Source organism: Heterocephalus glaber, unplaced genomic scaffold (genome assembly GCF_053883595.1).
Source record: "Heterocephalus glaber isolate CG9 unplaced genomic scaffold, H.glaber_assembly_v1.0 deba00001537, whole genome shotgun sequence".
In the NCBI taxonomy this organism is placed as follows: Eukaryota; Metazoa; Chordata; class Mammalia; order Rodentia; family Bathyergidae; genus Heterocephalus; species Heterocephalus glaber.
Genome location: NW_028258332.1, coordinates 806,609 through 811,463, shown reverse-complemented (window position 1 = coordinate 811,463; position 4,855 = coordinate 806,609). Strand labels below are relative to the sequence as shown.

The following is a 4,855-nucleotide window of genomic DNA, read 5'->3' as shown; positions in this document are numbered from 1 at the left end:
CTGTCGGGCGTGAGCAGGGCAGAGACCACAGGGCCTGGGGCCATGAGTGGGATGAGCACCGCCCCGTCTCAGTGGCACTGGGTGCCACGTTTCTGTGGCTTCCAGGCACTGCCCAAACCCCACACTCCAAATAGTGCACCCCAGCAATGTCCCAAACAGGACAGGATGGCAGCGTGGCCCTCACTCGGGGAAATCAATGCAGTTTCCCATGGACAGTGGGGCTGTGAGTGCATCCCCAGGTCCTCCCACTTTGCCCTGTGTAAAGCTCCTTGCGGCTGCTAACATCGGTCTCTTCAACCAGCTGCCTTGCATGGAATCCGTATCAACTTGAGGGGAAGTGGTGTATTAACAGCATCGACCTTTAATCATGAACATCGTGCATCTCTCTCTACTGCTCCGGCCTTTTAGAGGTTTCTCCCAGCAGTGGATTCTAGTTCCCTAGTGTTCACGTCTCACACATTCATGCCTAAGCAGTGTTACGGTTCAGATCTAAGATGTCCCTGAAAATCTCCTGAAGCATGGGTGTGGTGCTCAGCAGAGGGTCCATGGAAGATGAGCTCATAGCTGGCTGTTGTTAGGATGAGGGGCCTGGGTAGAGGTGGCCCCTGGGGACGTGACCTGGAGGGCTGTGTTCTTGTCCCCAGCTCCTCCTTTCTCTCTGCTTCCTGCTCACCGTGGGTTGAGCACATTTTCCTCCTCCGGGCCCTCCCGTCATGACTTTCCAGCCTTGGAGCCAGCTGACCATGGACTGACTCCTCAGAAACCATGAGCCAAATCAGCCTGTCCTCCTTGTGTCCCAGTGATAGGAGAGTAACTGATACACCTGGTAAGGAGGCCAGCATTGAACAGTGGGGGTCCCCTCGACAAGGTTGCAGATCAGTTCAAAGGGCTGTGCTGAACGTGGCTGTGACGGAAATGGAATCCTCTGCTGCTCTCCTGTCCTAATTTGAGCCCAGATTTTGGTGACTGCCACAGAGGCGAGTCACCTCCATCTGAGCAGTGTGACAAGGAGAGGCTACCCACAGGGCTCTCCCCTCCTTCCACCCCTCATCACGGATTGGGACACGAGCTTGTGGCATCTGCCAGATGCTGAGCACGCCCCACTAAGCCACACATTCCACACCGGATAACAAAGCGCCATGGCCTGGCCAAGCCTGTTATCTGCTGACTGATCGAGCCCAGCTCTGAAAGGATCGCATGGGCCCTGGAGCCCTGGGGTCAGCCTCACAGCTGCACCAGCGTCTGGTACCCCAGGCTCTGTCCTGCAGGCAGGCGCCCTGGGGATGCCGTGGCTCCCTCTGGCTCTGAGGGGGACAGGTCTGCATGTACGGTGTGCTCTGCGCTGCTCTCACTCCAGGGTTGGCTCAGGCTTGTGCCCTGGGTCTGATGTGTACACAGGACAAGTGGCCGTGTCCCCTGTGTGACGAATGAGTCTCCTCAGACCTGTTCCTCCCCTCAGCTGGAGCAAGGGCATGTGGTTAACCAAGCACTGCTAAATGATGACGGAAGAGCAGCACAAACTGACATCGCCCCTGAAGTTTAATCCATCCAGAGGAGACGCTGGAGATGAATTCGTGGCAAGAACATAGAGAATTAACCAGTGAAAAGTGGACGGTTATTGACTTAGGGAAACAAAAACGGTTCCAAGAAGGAAATGCAACCCTGGGACAGTGCCACTGGGTTTGAATCCATGAGCAGCTCAGCCTGGAGCACAGCCACCGGATGGCGAGGGCAGAGATGGCAAGGGCGGAGTGAAGTTGGAGGGACCCAGGAGAGGGGAGGGAGTCGCGGCCCACAACCCACTGCCCACACGAGAAAGAGCCTCCTCCCAGCTGCCTCGGAGGTCAGGCCCTGTGAGTAGTGCGTGTTACAATTTGGAGCCGGAATGTCCCCTGGAGGCGCCTTCGGAAGGGGATGGATCCTCGGGTTGGATTGACCCACTGACAAGTTCACAGCTGAGGAGCTGGGGGCTGTGGAGAGTGGACATGGGCCAAGCCTTGACCCCAGGGCCCGCCTCTCTGCTCCTGGCTGCCGGGCTGCAAGCAGCTCTCCTCCACCACAAGGTTCCTGTCTTGGAACCAAGGGCTATGAACTGAAACCGCAGAAACCATGAGCCAAACAACCCTCCCTCCTCTAAACTGCAGTTGTCCTAAGGAAAGTTGTCCCTTCCAGCGGCTGACAAGGAGCATCCACCTTCCTCCTGTTTCCGCTCCGAGCCCTGCTGGCCTGGGACCTGGGAACAACCGTGACACAAAACAGGTGGGGAGGACTGTCAGGGCGTGGGGACAGGGCTTCCTCACTTAGCAGTGCAGCCGGTGCCCTGTGTGCTGGCAGCTTTTCTCCAGGAATAGACGGGGCAGCAGTGCTCAGCCCGGAGCCTCACCTCACCCGTCCGCCAGCCAGCCCGCCATCTGGGAAGCCAGCGGGAGGAGCAGCCGCTCACAGCTGGTTCTCCTCACGTGGTCAGGAGACCAGGGTGGGGCACGACGCTCCGCCCCCACCACACAGGAGCTCAGCATCCCTGCCTGACCCTGCTCCATCCCGCTAGGCCTCCCTGGCACCTGGGCAAAGCCTCCCTGCCTGCAGCGCTGGGCTGAGAGGCAGACAGCAGGTGGCCCTGGAGGTCCCTCATCTGGCCACACCATGCCCCTCCCCGCCTGCTGCCCCCCAGAGCCTTCGGGCACCAGGAGAGGTCGTGGCACTCAGCTCTGTCTGGACTCCCTCTGCTTCCTCTGAGACCCCAGGGGCACCCTGGAGGGAGGGGTGTTGCTGTGCACCACCTCCCCTGCCCAGCTACACTCTCCCTGACGTGGGGCCCCGGGCAGGAGGGCTTGGGCGCCCCATCCTTCTGAAGAGGGGATGGCTCATTGGCAGGTGCGTCCACAGAGGAGGTCCCAAGCCCAGCATCCCAGCGGAGGACCTTACTGCAGATGGGCGGGAGGCAGGGCTGTGAGCCGATGCTCTGCTGTGCCTGTAAAGGTTCACAAGCAGGTGTGTGAGGAGGAAGTGTGGAGGCGGCTGAGGATCTGTGTGCCCAGGACGCCCAGACGCCAGTGCCCAGTGCTGGGGCGACGCCCAGGCCAGCCAGCACCTCCCGGCCCGAGGAAGCAGCCCTGCCCCACCTGGACCTGACCTCTGGCCTCCACATCTCCTCCCCAAGGCCCCAGTGCAGGCTTCTGCCTCTTTAGGATGTGCCCACCACAGCCAGGTCACCGGCACCAGCAGAACAAGCACCTGAGCTGTGTCTGAGCAGCTAGCATGGAGCAGCGAGCAGCGAAGGTCAGTTTCAGAGCCCCAAGAGACCTCTGTCTTGTGACTGACCAGAGCCCCACATGGCTTTTCGTGTTTGTTTTCTGTGTTTTCCTTGAACTGCTGTGGAGACAGGACCCCTGCATGGATCCCCAGTGCTGCTGACCTTTCCTTTCCTGATGCCCCAAGAACTGCCGAGTGCCTCCACAGCCTCTGCCCTGCACCAGCACAGGCGCTCGCTCTCTCTCCCTCCCCTCTCCCTTTCCCTGCCCCCTCGAAGAGGCCTTCCCAGTCAGCCTGAGGAGCGCCGGGACTTGGAGCGGTGGTGGGCGGTGCCCAGGCTGGTTGTGGCTGGCTGTGGCCGAGGCGCCGGAAGCAGGCAGTGCACTGTATCCAGAGCTCTGCTCCTGGATCGCGGGTGCAGCAGGACTACACACAGCTAGCTTGGCATCTAGGGCCAAGATCCAGGCGGGGAAAGGTCTCTGTTGAATCAGGTTTCATCAACTCATAACCAACCACCGCAGCACTACCTGTACTCACCCGAGAGCGTCGGATCCTTGCTGCTGTCCCCTGCAGCCAGGCTGTGGGCCAGCCCCTCGCTGCTCTGCTCCGAGGACAGCGCAGCCCTGCTCCTCAGTGTTCAGCTGGAAGGCGGGCGCAGGAGCGCAGCCCTCTCCTGCCCTGGGTGCGCTGCACTCGTCACCGGCCCGTTCTGTTTGTGTCACGCGTCGGCAGCGAGACCCCCTCTGCTGAGACCCTTTCTTCCTGGGCGCTGGGTCGTGGTCTGCTCCCCTGGGGCTGCCATCCTTCCGGGCTGCTCTGCCTTGGTCTCCACGGCTACCGGGGCTCTCCGCTGGGGCGCTCCCTGACCCCGTTGGTGGGGCTCCCTCCCCGTGCAGACTGTGGCTGCCCCTCCCCAGCTCCTGAAGCCCGAGCCTCCCGAGCTGTCTCCACCCAAGCAGGCCTGGGAGCGCGGGATGCCATCTGCCCACCTTCCCCAGCGTGGCGCCCTGACCCACATGCCTGCTGGGCTGAGGGGGCTGCTGTCAGCTGTGCGGCCCCCCTTCCCCCTTCCCCCTGCTGGGATCTCCTTCAGCCTGGGGGGGGGGCGGCGGCAGAGAAGCCACAGGGCGCCCCGCACTCGGGGCGCCCCGCACTCGGTGTGCCCCGCACCCGAGCAGGGGCTGCAGCCAGGGCGCCCTCGTTCTCGGGGCTTCTGCGCCCGGGACGCCCTGGCTCTGGCCCGCCAGCAGAAACTCCGTGGCCGGGGCAGCAAGGCGGGGACGACCCGCGTCCTTCGGGTCCCGGAGCCAGGTGCAGACTGCGCGGCTGCCAACCCGGACCAGACACCGCCTTCCCACGCGAGCGAGGCCGCGCCGAGGCTCCGAGGCTCCGAGGCTCCGGTGGGTGCGCCCTGAGGCGCGGGTCTCGGGCAGGACCGGCCTGAGTCTAAACCAGTGGGCGGAGTCCTGGGCTCGCCGGGAGCGCGGGGACGGGGGCGGGGTCCTGGGGGGGTGGGCTGTGGGGAGACTCGGGCTCCAGGGGGCGGGACGGGGTGGGGCGGGGTGGGGTGGGGCGGGCCCCAGCGGCTGCATAAGAGCCCGAG

At 63.0% G+C, this 4,855-nt stretch overlaps 1 long non-coding RNA gene across 1 annotated transcript; it reads right to left on the bottom strand.

Annotated features, from left to right (window-relative positions):
- On the bottom strand, positions 1 to 4,651 carry LOC147824589 (uncharacterized). Its single transcript, XR_015442152.1, has 3 exons — positions 3,790 to 4,651; positions 3,235 to 3,700; positions 1 to 2,971 (listed from the first exon to the last, which is right to left on the bottom strand). It is a non-coding gene; the product is annotated as an uncharacterized LOC147824589 (long non-coding RNA).
- Positions 4,652 to 4,855: the final 204 nt, after the last annotated feature.